The sequence below is a fragment of the Onychomys torridus genome, chromosome 3 (genome assembly GCF_903995425.1).
Source record: "Onychomys torridus chromosome 3, mOncTor1.1, whole genome shotgun sequence".
In the NCBI taxonomy this organism is placed as follows: domain Eukaryota; kingdom Metazoa; phylum Chordata; class Mammalia; order Rodentia; family Cricetidae; genus Onychomys; species Onychomys torridus.
The window spans coordinates 144207086-144220934 of NC_050445.1; the positions used below are offsets into that span (position 1 = coordinate 144207086).

Sequence of the window (13849 nt, forward strand, 5' to 3'; positions counted from 1 at the left end):
ACTTACCATGATTTTCACTAGAAGTGAGAAGTCTTTGAAGATTTCTGTCATTTATACCTCTAACATTCACAGCACTTATTATTAGGAAATACAAAACTTTACTAAGTTATTGTAATATAGGCAAAGCCTATTTGTTTAAAATATTCAACAAAAAAAAATGTTAGGCATAATTGGTACCACTGCAAATCTTTGAAACATTTTTAAACTATCATTTCAAACACTAGTCAAAGCTTTCTGAATATAGAAAAATTTGGCTTTAAAATTGTTTATACATTTTGATAGATATGTGAATATAAAAGGAAAGTTCTTGCAGTCTTTTCAATTGCATATGACTATCAGAGTTTCCCAGACACCACCTCCAAAACAATATATGAAGGTTAATGCTGCAAATGATTATGATTTAGTGCTCCCAGACACATAAATATTTCTTGGATTAAGCCCAAACACCTGAGATATCCAACCTCTCCACCCAGCTTTAGACTACACATTCTTCTCCAGGGTCAGGTCTGGTAAATGCATAGAACTAGAAAAGATCCTATTGAGTGGAGTATTCCAGATACAGAAAGACAAATACAGCATGTTCTCCCACATCTGAGTCTCTTGGCGCCAAGTCTTCAGACATGCTATATAACCTGGAGTGACTGCAGCAACCAGGAAAACAGAAAGGGATATTTCATGGGTGGGTCATGGGAGCAATAGAGCAGGGAAAACAAGGATAAAACCTGAAATTTTAATCATTCCATGTACATGATTATTTCACATATTATATTCTAGAATATGATGCTGCCAGAGGAAGCTGTATGAAAACAAATTTTGTCACTCTAAAGCAGTCATTAGCTAATGCCTATAAAGGATTCAATCTGATAATAGATATCAATATATTATTAAATAGCAAATATTTGTAATTCACCTTGCACCTTACATTCATAACTGAGATGGTAGTCAACAGATAATAAAGAAAACAAATAGTGCATGGATTGATTCGTCTCTAGTTTTTTAATTTATGAAGTTTTTTGAAATTATTCAAAGTTTCCCTTATTTGTTGAGAAAAAGGAAACTTTCCATTTACAGAATTTTTTCAAAATCTTTATTTTTAGGGGGATATGGGAGCTCCTGTGCCATAGTGCATGTGTCCAGAGGACAACTTTGCCAAATGAGTCCTCTCGTTCTACCTTTATGAGGTTCCCAAAGATCAAACTTAGGTGGTCACTCAGGCTTGTGTAGCAAGTACTTAACACACTGAGCCATCTTACCTGGCTCCTACTATGACTTCTCCAAGATGGATAATATATAAACATTTAACCCAGCTAGAGCAATGAACTCCTAGAACCCTCTACCTAATTCTCTTAGCACACAGCAAAAGTCATAGCCCACTCAAAAAGTGCTAAACACCACTTTTCACATGCTTCCAGAGTCAACTAGATCTAACACAACCAACAGGGTTTCCCCAGCAATTCCGGTCTGATGTCACAACATCTGAAATTCTCTTGAGTGATAGAAAAACAATAAAAGTAGCTGTTACCTGTGTCTCAACCCAGAAGTGATTTTGGTGCAGGGAATTTGTCCCCCAGTTGGGGAACAAGTTGACCTTTTCCTGGACTGATCCTCTCAGAGGCTCAAGAGAAAAGGCAGAACTGAATCACCTCTGGGTGATAATTAAGCTCATGACTTTTTGCCCCTCCTCTTAACCGAAATGAAAAGAGGAAATTGCATGATGAAAACAGATTCTGATGTCAAAGGAAAGAAGCAACAAATAATGCTGGATGCTGCAATCATGTCCATATTTGATATTTGAATACTAAAAAGATAATATATCTGGTGATAATGTAAAATCAGTGTGTTAGCAAAAAATACTAGTAAAAAGAGGTGACTGACGTTCCTCCACTCCTAACTTTATAATAGACTATTGGAAATTTTCCCTTATGTTACCAATTAACAAGAAAAATTACTTCCTGTTTTTTAATTATGCTTATTATACCTAAGTGTGTTTTAGGATGCCTTTAAAGCACTCACATTTCCACTGTGAAACTTACTGTAAACAATTCCAACTTTTTATTCATAGACAATATTTACTGTGAACACTGAAGTCATTCCATATAGAGTAATTTGTTGCTGATATTTTTATGGTGCTAAGATATCAACTCTAAAACACTGAGCATGCTCAGCCAATACTTTATCAGTGAGCTACAGACTTGGGCTTTGGTTTTGCTTTTTACAACTTGTTTGTCCATTTGTTTTTGTGTATGTTTTGTTTTGGTTTGTTTGTTTTCAGACAATTGTTGTATCATGCTTACTATGTAGCCCAGGCTGGCCTCAAACTCACAGAACTCTTGATTCAGTTTCTTCACTGCTGGGATTACAGCTATATACCACCACACTGGTTTACACCGTGATTCTGGTTGATATTTTCTAATATATAAAGAGCATTTATGGTTTGTAAATATTGAACTATGAGATTTTTAAGCTAAATGTAATTATTAATCACTTGTATACAGCACAAATTAATCCTCTACTGCTGAACATTTAAGTTGTTTTACAGTGTTTTGCAGTTGTTAGTTTAAAAACTACATGGGATATACATTAGAATATACTTAGAAAGATTTTTTTATACCTGAAGTCATGGGATCAAAGAAGATATGCATTTAAGGAACTCTAATATAGATTATCACAATCCCTGTAGTTCATTTATGGTCTACCAGTTGTGTGTGAAAATATTCACAAATGATTTTTTTAAGATGAAATAAGGTGAATTTTCATCTATATGAATTCTATTTGTGAATGAGAATTCCTGTAAAGAAATTGTGTCAGCAAAGACTGATTTACTGATTAAAACCACAATGCTGGGTAGAGGTTGGATATTGTAGATCCAGAGGCTATTTACCTTATCAAAAAATATCTCTAGCCCCTTAAATAGCCATTTCTTGCCCACTTGTGTCAGAACTAATATCCTGTGACTAATAGATAAAGACTTCATAAAATCTATTAACAGACCACTAAGTCCCACTAACCAGAAAGCTAAGAACATCGTCTGATGACCTATACATCTTCTTCCATCTCTCTATAACCACCTCTTTGATGTACCCACCAATCTATGTTAAATTTGCCTCGATTTATAACTTACTCTGTTCTGTAAAACTACAAAGCTTCATGAAAGTGCTTCCACCTTAAACATGAAGCTATGGTCACTTAAAGTGGTTCCAGAATAAACTACTGTTATTCCCTCTGAGGTGAAAACTGTTTTTGTATCAGCACATCTCCATTCAAAGTTCTTGCTGTGCATACTCCCAGTAAGGATTCACACTCTAATACTGAATGCTGAAGACTTTAGAAAATTCATTGGGATTTGAGATACAGTACAGAGAAGGTTCTTATATGACATGTGCAAAGGCCCAGCCTTGACTAGAAATATCTCCTGGCATTGTTCGTTTTGTAGAAGTAAAAAACAAAAATAATTAATTATATATCATAATAATGATGACAATAAAAGCAATAATAATAGCAGCAACAATGATAGTAACAACAACAAGAAAATAATTATAGGGGAAAAAGAGGAAGTAAAAGACTGATTTCGAGTCTGTTGCCATGAGCTAAGCCTTGCCAGATTATGTTCAAATCTCTCACCAAACTTAACTTGCATTTTATTATAGCTTTTCCAGTGTGCTGCTTGTTTTTGATGATGCCAATTTAAATTGCTATTCCAACCAAGTGACAATGGTTAACAGAGCACTGGGGGATGGGGAACGGGCTAGAGAAGAGAAGAGGAACTGACAATGCAGTGACAAGCCTGAGCTCCACTTTACTAGGCCAGTGGGGAACTTCCTGCTTCTCTCTTCCTTTACTAAAGTCTAGTCGGCCCTTAATCATCTCTCTCTTAGCCTTCATTCACTCCCACCTCCAATGTTTCCTCCTAACTGTTTCACAGTCTACACATGTTCTCACCACTAGGTCATGCTGCCTCTATCTTATATGACCTGATTCTCTCTCCTACATTGTTCCTTTTGTAGACTTTTTTTTTAAAAAAAGAAACTTTTATATTTATTATTAGTGTGTCTAAAGTGTGTGTGTATGTATGTGTGCATGTGTGTGTGTGCGTATGTGTGTATGTATGTGTGCGTGTGTGTGCGTGTGTGTGTGTGTGTGTGTGTGTGTGTGTGTATGTATGTGTGCATGTGTGTGTGTATGTATGTGTGCATGTGTGTGTGTGCGTATGTGTGCGTGTGTGTGCGTGTGTGTGTGTGTGTGTGTGTGTGTGTGTGTGTTTGCTTCTGAAAAAGAGTTTGAATGCATTCATGCCAAGTAGTGTGCTTGATTGTCAGAGGAAAACGTTGTGGAGCTAGTTCCTTTCTTCTGTCATTGGCTCCATGGGTCAAATTCAGGGATGTCATAAGGTTTGTGCTGCATGCCCAGAGATTTCACCCATTGAGCAATCCCACAGGTCCCCTTTCTGGTTCTTAAACAGTGGTATCTCTGAGTCACTACTCAAGTCTGCCATTGTCATGCACCAGAGAGCCAGACATTAACTCATCTCAACAGTTCCTTGGGTGCAAAGTGGATGTTTCCATAACACCACCTGCTAATTGCTTTTGTTTCTATCCCCTCGTACTGGGGGATATCTATCTCTAGTGTTCACACACACACACACACACACACACACACACACACACACACACCAAAAACTAGGAATGAAAAAAAAGAGAGATTTAAGAAAGTAATGCTTGGAGGAGAAGGTAGAGGAGCTGCAGTGCTGGAGAATGTGGCAGACACTCCGTCCCCGCTGGCAGATGCTTGTTGTCTCAGCTTTCCACAAGGAGGGGCTGTGAAAGTGGTCAGAGGGTTTCTTGGGTCCTGCCTGGCCCCCCACAGACCTGCAGCAACTTATAAAACAATCTCTCAGAGGCTTATATTATGTATAACTGCTAGGCCATTAGATCAGGCTTATTACTATCAGAGCTGACTAGCTCTTACACATAAATCAACCCATAATTCTTATCTATGTTTAGCCACAAGGCTTGGTACCTTTTTTCAGTTCTGCCTTGTCATCTTACTTCCTCTGTGTCTGGCTGGGGACTCCTCCTCTGCCCTTAATCTTTCCAGCATTCTTCTAGTCTGCTTGCCCCGCCTAATACTTCCTGCCTGACTACTGGCCAATCAGTGTTTCATTAAACCAGTGTAAAAAGAACATTATCCCACAGCATTTCCCCTTTTCTAGGAAAAGGGAGGTTTTAGCTTTAACATAGTAAAATTATATATAATAAAACAGTTATCAAGAAGGAATGACAGTTACAATATCCATTCTATTTGTATTTGGTAAAATTAAAGAAATATTCTATGATTTATCCTATTTTTTGTGAGTCTAAAGTTTCACATCTAATTAATATTTTATCATAACCAAGGAAAATTATACTTATTACTATATAGTCTTCAATTATATCAAAGCCCTCAGAAGGATATTATATTACCTAAGTAAACAAGAAATGCATTGCAAGGAACTTCTAAAATTCTGGAAATGACAATACAGCTGGCTGCCTGAACAGTCACCCAAAGTTCCTCTGTAATAATGGGGCATCTATCTTCAACCAATAGGCCTAGGTTTCTCAGGTGCTTCTCCTTGTTTTGTGAAGAATGTCTGGCAGTCTCCTCTGTGAAGCAGGAAACTGATGTCAAGGCAGAACTAAGAAAAGGTACCAAGCCACATATCTAAAAATAGACAAGAATTATGGATTAATTTAAGTGTAAGAGCTAGTCAGTAATAAGCCTAAGCTAATGGCCAAGCAGTTATAATTAATATAAGCTTCTGAGTAATTTTTTTTCTCTTTTTTTATTTATTATATTTGTGTTTTAATTTTACACATCAGCCATGGGTTCCCCTGTCCTCCCCACTCCCGCACCCACCCCTAGGCTCCCCCCAGTACCACCACCCATTCCCATCTCCTCCAGGGCCAAGACTCCCCCGGGGATTCATTTAAACCTGGTGGATTCAGTACAGGCAGGTCCAGTCCCCTTCTTCCAGGCTGAGCAAGGTGTCCCTGTGTAAGCCCAAGGTTCCAAACAGCTAGCTCATGCACTAAGGACAGGTCCTGGTCCCACTGCCTGGGTGCCTCCCAAACAGATCAAGCTATTCAATTGTCTCATTTATCCAGAGGGCCTGATCCAGCTGGGGGCTCCACAGCTGTTGGCTCATAATTCATGTGTTCCCATTCGTTTGGCTATTTGTCCCTGTGCTTTTTGCAATCTTGGTCTCAACAATTCACGCTCTTTCAGTCCCTTGAGAGAAAATAGACTCTTACTGAAATTTTCCATTTTCTGTCAGCAACAAATTTTGAAGAGTTGGATTTGCTCATATACCAAAACAATCTGAATTCTCATGGTGCTGACTTGATTTTCCATCCCCTGGGGGCATTAGGAACCAGAATGGCCACTGAATTCTAGAAACTATTAGATTTTCCTAATTCAAAAGGGATTTTTTGTAGTTCCAGGCTCCTACATGAAATAAGGAAACCCCACTGCAACCTGCTAATTAGACTTCAAAGCTTCTGCAGAAAAATAAATACAGAATAATGCAAGTCTTTATTCAAGATCCCCTCCTTACCTGCATGTTGTATGCAATCTAAAACAATCTTAGTGTTCCCATAGCATCTGTTCCATTCTCTGTTGACAGAGTTCAGATGATCTTTGAGGGCATCACACTCTATAGACTTATTTCTCCACATTTGTTCATTTAAGGAGTTTGTTATTTTTTATGGTGTCATACTCTTGGGAGAGGTTATTTAGGATTTTCTCCTGCTCATGTTTCTCTTGTTTGTACTGAAAAACTATAATTAACAACAGATATATAACACTAAAAATGTTCATAAAGTGTAAATATTGAAATTTAAGATAAAAGAGAAAGCCCATGGGGAAATGCAACACATATTACTTTAATTGCTATTTTGACATTTAAAAAGAAACATTTCAATTAACTAACTATAGAAATGGAAACATGAATTTCTTTCTATTTACAACTTCAGTGTGAAGGATATGATTACTTCACTTTTTTTCACAGACCAAAACTTACAAATAAATACCTGGGTAAAATATTCAGCGAACACTTAACATACACTGAAAATCCAAATTAAGCAACATAAAAAAATGCCACAATTCTCATTGGACCAGATGGAAAGCATAATATCTGGATGCATAACTATGTTTTATCACAATCTGGGAGTGATTTCCTCTAAAGATGTAAAGAAATCCAACAAGGCTGAGGCTTTAATTTCTCTGTACACATCTACCCTTTTTACTTAATCATGTCCTCAATATACACTGGAAAAAAAACCTGAAAATAAATCATTTCTCTTGTACAGCTATTTCTTCTGGAATGTTTACCTAAGATTCACAATCATTTGAGCTCAAAAGGAAGACTATCACCAAGTCCCCTGAAGGAACATGGCCATGAACGAGACAGAACAAGGCAGCTCCCAAGAGTCCCTTATTTAACAGATTCAGTATATAAGAGAACAGGACACTGTAGTGTCAGGAAGAAAACAGAAAAAGTCCAGAGTTACCTGTTAAATCCCTTGATTATAGGCAGGACAATGGACAGACTATATTACTTGCATTAGTTTCTGAAGTTATTACCTAGGTAGAAAGGCAAAGGAGATGTACCCCAGTAACTCACTGTGTGTCACCAACACTGCAACTGCCACCAGCAGAATGGAACAAAAGACTCCCAGAGGTATTGCAAGGGACTGAAGATTCTTAAATTAAGAAAATAAAGCAAGAAAATAATCAACATGAAAAGAGCACATTCCACTACTAATTATAATTTCACATAGCTTGGAAACAAGGGCGCATTGGTCTTTATAAGTTTTACAGAAGTCCATCTACAAACTGAATGAAAATGCGCTTTCAAAATTGTAGATTTCTACTTAAAATGCACCCACTGTAGAAATCCTAGTTTCACAGGATTTCAAACTTTTTTTCACCTTTAGCTTTGTATTTTCAATCCTCCCAACTCAGTCTAGAAGTAGCCGTATGACAGGCACATGCCCCTCTCCCAGTTCTCTAGGATCAAAAGCCCATCCTGCAGAAAGCACTGGAGGCACAAACACAGCCCAGGTAGATGATCCCAACCTGGAGCGTGCAGTTCACCAAGGGAGCATAACTGAGGATGAGGAGGAAGGGAAGAAGGATGGATGCTCTTGAGAAATGCAGGGAACCATGGCAGTTCTTGAGCTGACCTGTATACAAGTCCATCCTTAAAGGGGCCTAGAAGTCAACTCTCTCTTTTTTGCCATAAGTTCTATTTTTCTCTAGACAATACTGAACACCTTTTGTACCCAAGGTGTTGGGAATCTGAAAGTCAAGTCTGCAATTTCTACCTAGTCAAAGAAGTTAAAGTCCTCCGGAATTGATTTATGACAGTGTGTGTAGAATGAGCATAATAGGAGAATAGAATTCTTTAATTAATAAACTTAATTATTCTTTGATGTTTTGGCAAATTCATAGTGTGGTTTACTCATTCCCATCCCCATTCCCCTCTCTCAACCCCCATTCTCTTCTGTTCAGCCTTCTTTAAGAAAGAGACTTCTTTGGATGGACTACTTTCACTGCTTCATTGCCTCCGACTCTACTGAGTTGCTTTTAAAGGCTTCAAAATTCTTTACTAGACTGAAAGTGAACCCCTAATGGTTTCTCCAATTTGACAGAATGTATTCACTTTTGCTTCTCCATTCTTAGTAACTTTTTTTTCTTCTTAGGCTCCCATAGTTCTTCCTTGCCCATATCACTTTCTTTTGTTACCAGATAACAAGTAGAAATGGGGTTATTGTTTTTAATAGAAGCCGGTAGGATATTGTTTGTAAGTGTCAAAAGTTACAATGCATAAAAAACAGGTGAATTTAGACACTTAAAACACTTACGTTGGTGACCAGCTTCTCTGAGCCCTTGAGGCTCATCAGGCCTTTCTCAATTCTGCAACTCTGAAGACTTATGGAATCTCACTGTTGCATAAGTGATCTCCTCATCACTCATCTTGGGAGTAAGTGAAGTACGGTCTGTGTTAAAATTGGCCTTGAGTGATTTCTAAAGGAAAAGTTAAAATGTCCACCTTTAGGAAGTTAGTTACCTGGATCTGATGCTGCAGTGGAGTGGGAAGGCGAGGGAGGGGTCTGATTAATTTCCCTAATGATCCAAATGCTTGATATCACATGGGTGAACCCTGATTTTCACTAGAGGTGAGAAGTCTTTGAAGATTTCTGTTAAAGTCATTTATACCTCTAATGGTCATAGCAATTATTATTAGAAAATACAGAAAGAATTTAAAATATACTAGTAAGTCAGTATAATATTGAAACAGACTGCTTATTCAAAATATTTCACAAATATAAAATTGTTAGGCAAAATTGCTATTACTACAAATCATTGAAACACTTTTAAACTATCAATTCAAATAACAAAAATTGGAAGATTTCTGATTAAATAAAAATCTTTACTTTAAAATTATTTACACATATTGATAAACACATGAATATTAAAATGTTCCTGCAGTCTTTTCAATTATTTATCTAACTAGGTTTCCCATGTATCACTTCAAGAAGAATATTTGAATGTTAATATAAGAGATGATTAAATTTTTGAGATTCAAGACATATAAATATTTCTTGGGTTAAACCCAAGCACATAAGATGTCCAACCTGTCTACCCAGTCACAGCCTACACATTCTTCTCCATGGTCAGGCCTGGTAAATGTATGCAACTTGAAAAGATCCTAAGACAAATATTGTATGTTCTCTTGCATCTGAGGCTCCTGGCTCCAAGTCTTCAGACATGCTACATAACCTGGAATAACTGCAGCGACCAGGAAAGTAGACAGGGGTATTGCAGGGGTGGGGTGTGGGAGCAATAGAGAGGAATACAGCAGAATACAACCTGAAATTATTCCACACACATGATCATTTCACATATTATTTTCTAGTATATGATATTGCCAGAGGAGTCTATATGAAAATTAATTTTGTCACTAATGAGTCATTGGTTAATGCCAATAAAAGACCCAATCTGATAATACATACAAATATATTATTATTCAATAGTAAATATTTGTAACTCACCTTGCCCCTTACATTGATAACTGAAACTGTGGCCAACAGACAATATGGAAAAGAAACAGTACATGGATTGGTTCCTTCTAGTTTTTTAATTTTATGATTTCTGGAATTATTCACATTTTCCCTAATTTCTTAAGAAAAAAGGAAGCTTTCCATTAGAGAGTTTTCTTTCTTAAATTATTATTCCTTATTACTGATCTTAGGGTAGTGCCTGTACCACAGTGCACATGTGCCCAGAGGACAACTGTATCGAGTGAGATGAGTCCTTCTATTCCACCTTTTTGTGGGTCACATGTATCAAACTCAGGTGGTCAGTCAGGCTTGTGTAGCAAGTACTTTACACACTGAGCCGTCTTACCCGACTCCTATGACTTCTTTAAGATGAATTATATATAAACATTTGACTCAGTTGAAGAGTAATGAAGTCCTTAGAACACTCTACACTATTTTCTTAGCACACAGCAGAAGTCAGAGCACAATCAGAAAGAAAATAAACAATGCCAAACTCCAGTTTTCACATGCTGCCAAAGTCATTCAGATCTAACAGAAAAAAAAAAAAAAAAAAAAAAAAAAAAGGCTTTCCTAGCAATCACTCTCTCTCTAGAGTATGTATAATCTTGTGATAGAAAAATAATAAAAGTAATTGTTACCTGTGTCTCTTCCAGGAATCGATTTTGGTGGAGAGAATTGATCCCTAATAGGGGGATAAGTTGGCGTTCCTTGGTTTATATCCTTCAGAGGCTCCAAGAGAAAAGGCAGAACTGAGTCGCCTCTTGAGTGATACTCAAGTTCATGATTTTCTGCCCCTCCTCTTGACCAAAGTGAAAAGAGGGAACTGCATGACAAAAGCAAATTCTGACAGCAAAGGGAAGAACCAGCACATGATAGATGCTGCAAATCATGTCCATAACGGATAGTTGAAGACTGAAAAATGGCATGTCTGCAGAGAATGTAAAACCAGTGTTCTTAGCAAAATACTAACAAAAAGAGGAGCTGACATTCCTCTGCTCCTGGTTCTGTAATAAACTGTTGGAAATTTTCTCTTAAGCTAGTATTTGAAAAAAAAAATCTTGCTTTTGAATTATACTTATTACAACTAAGTGTGTTTTAGGATACTTTGAAGGGCTCGCGTTTCCACTGTGAAACTGTTGGTATTAACTTTTAGCTTTTTATTCATAGATAATGTTTACTGGTAACACTGATGTTATTTCATACATAGTGGTCTTATTGCTGACATTTTAACGTTGCTGGGATATCAAATCTAATACTGAGCATGCTCAGTAAATACCCTAGCACTGAGCTCCACATTCAGGCTTTGTTTTTGTTTGAAGTTTTTGGTAGTTTGGGGTTTTTGATTGTTTGTTTGTTTTGTTTTGCTTCGAGACAGTTGTTGTACCATACTTACTATATAGCCCAAGCTAGTCTAAAATTCATAGCCCTCTTGACCCGGGCTCTTCAATGCTGATATTATAGCCATATACTGCCACACCAATTTACACAGCCAATAGCTTTAACCTTCTAAATAACCGTTCTTGGAATCTGTTAACGTAGCATACCACTAAGTTCCATCAAGATGAAAGCTAAAAATGTCATCTGATGACCTACAGAAAAGCTTACCCCATCTTGCTATAATCACCTATTTGACGTACCCAACAATGTATCTGTTAAATTTACCTTGATTTATACCATTCTCAGTTCTGTAAAATTACAAAACTTTGTGAAACTGCTCCCAAGTTGGAACTTGGACTCATGGTCACTCAAAATGGCCCCAGAATGAACTGTTACTCCCTTTAAGGTAGAGGTTCTCAACTCCCTAATGCTGCAACTCTTTAATACAATTCCTTATGTGGTGGTGACTTCCAACCATACAATTATTTCATTGGGACTTCCTAACTGTAATTTTGCTATTGTTATGAATCAAAATGTAAATATCTGATATGCAGGATATCTGATGGTCCCTTTGAAAAGGTCATTTGACCCTTAAAAACGGTCAAGACCCACAGGTTGAGAACCACTGCTTTAAGGCAAAAGCTGTTTTTCACATCAACAGGTCTTCATTCAAAACTCTTGCTGTGCACATTGCCAGTGAGGCCTCACATTCTAACACAAGCTGAAGACTTTAGAAACTTCATTGAGATTGGGGGAATGATTCAGAGATGACCCCAAGCACCACAATATAATAAAATTAATAATAATAATAATAATATTAATATTAATAATAATAGAGGAAGGAAGACTATTTCATTTCTGTAGTCTGTTGCCATGAGCTAACTCTTGCCAGAATCTTTCACTAAACTTTATTTTCATTTATTTTAGCTTTTCCAAATTGCTGTCTTGTTTTATGAAACCAATTTAAGTTGTTCTTCAAATCAAGCAACAGTGGTTAACGGAGCACTGGGGGTGGGGAATGGGTTGGAGAAGAGAAGAGGAACTGGCAATGCAATGGCAAGCCTGTGCCCCACTTAACTAGGCCAGAGGTGAACTTCCTGCTTCTCTCTTCCTTTACTAAAGTCTAGTCGGCCCTTAATCATCTCTCTCTTAGCCTTCATTCACTCCCACCCCCAGTGTTTCCTCCTAACTGTTTCACAGTCTACTGTTCTCACCACTAGGTTATGCTGCCTCTGTCTTACATGGCCAGTTTCTGTCTTACATTGTAGATTAAAAAAAATCTTTAATTTTTTTTAATTATTGTGTTTAATGGGTGTTTGTGTGAATTTGAGTACATGCATGCCATGGGGTACATGTGAGGGTCAGAGTTAGATCTTTTCTTCAATCATGGGTTCCAGGTATCAAATCCAGGTAGGTCATTAGTCTTTATGTGCACACTACTTTAACCCACTGTGATATCTCATGGGCCCCCTTTATGGTTCTTAAATCCTATTATCTCTGAGTCACTACTCAAGTCTGCCATTGCTGTGCAGCAGAGGTCCAGACATTAACTCATCTCAACCGTGTAAGCAAAGTTCCTTGGGTGTAAAGTCAATGTTTCCAGAATACCTCTTGCTAGTCACTTTTGTCTCTATCCCCTCATCCTGGGGGATCTCTATCTCTAGTGTTAACACACACACATGCACACATTATAGAATATTAAAGGTATGTTACATTTGTTTATGCTGTGGAATATTTGTTTAATGATGCAGAGATGTGTTGCATTCTTTAATGTTGCATTTGTTTACGCTGTAAAACTGTGTTACTTAGCCTGTCTAGAACACTTAATTGGTCTAATAAAGAGCTGAACAGCCAATAGTAAAACAGGTAGGGCTGGCAGGTAGAGAAAATAAATAGGAGGAGCAAGAAAAAGAGGAGAGATGGATTGCAGGGGCCAGCTACCCAGTTACATAGCAAGCAACGGAGTAAGAAGTGACAAAAGATATATAGAATAGATAAAAGATAGAGGCAAAAGGTAGACAGGATACATAACACAAATTGCTAAATGGTCTTAGAATAAAAAACTCAGAGCCTGTATTAGGGTAAATGCTGAAAGATCAGATAGACAAAGAGACAAGCCACTGCCACATCTCACCTCTCCAACTCCTCAGCCTGAAAACGCCTCAGCAGATAGGCCTCTAGCCAAATGAGCTTCCTTAGCTAAAAAGACTTCAGCTAAAAAAGCCTCTAGCTGCAAAGGAAGCTTCTACCAAAAAGCCTTTAGTTACTGTCTCCACACTCCGTGCATACCTTTTTCTGCCCAGCCATCACTTCCTGGGATTAAAGGTGTGTGCCGCCTCTACCTGGGATCTATATTTAATCTAGTGGCTTGT

At 37.5% G+C, this 13849-nt stretch overlaps 1 protein-coding gene across 4 annotated transcripts in view; it reads right to left on the bottom strand.

The window, feature by feature from the left end:
• The window catches only part of LOC118580887 (killer cell lectin-like receptor 2), a 33163-nt gene extending 22315 nt beyond the window's left edge, over positions 1–10848 (bottom strand). For 2 of the 4 annotated variants that reach the window (XM_036182908.1, XM_036182911.1), the window contains exons 1-3: positions 10739–10848; positions 8901–9063; positions 7658–7736 (exon numbers count right to left, since the gene is read on the bottom strand). The gene's annotated coding sequence lies outside the window, so the exon portion shown is untranslated. Of the gene's footprint in view, positions 1–7644; positions 7737–8900; positions 9064–10738 lie in introns of those variants that run through there. The other 2 variants (XM_036182909.1, XM_036182910.1) reach the window with 2 other exon arrangements.
• Between the last annotated feature and the right edge of the window lie 3001 nt (positions 10849–13849).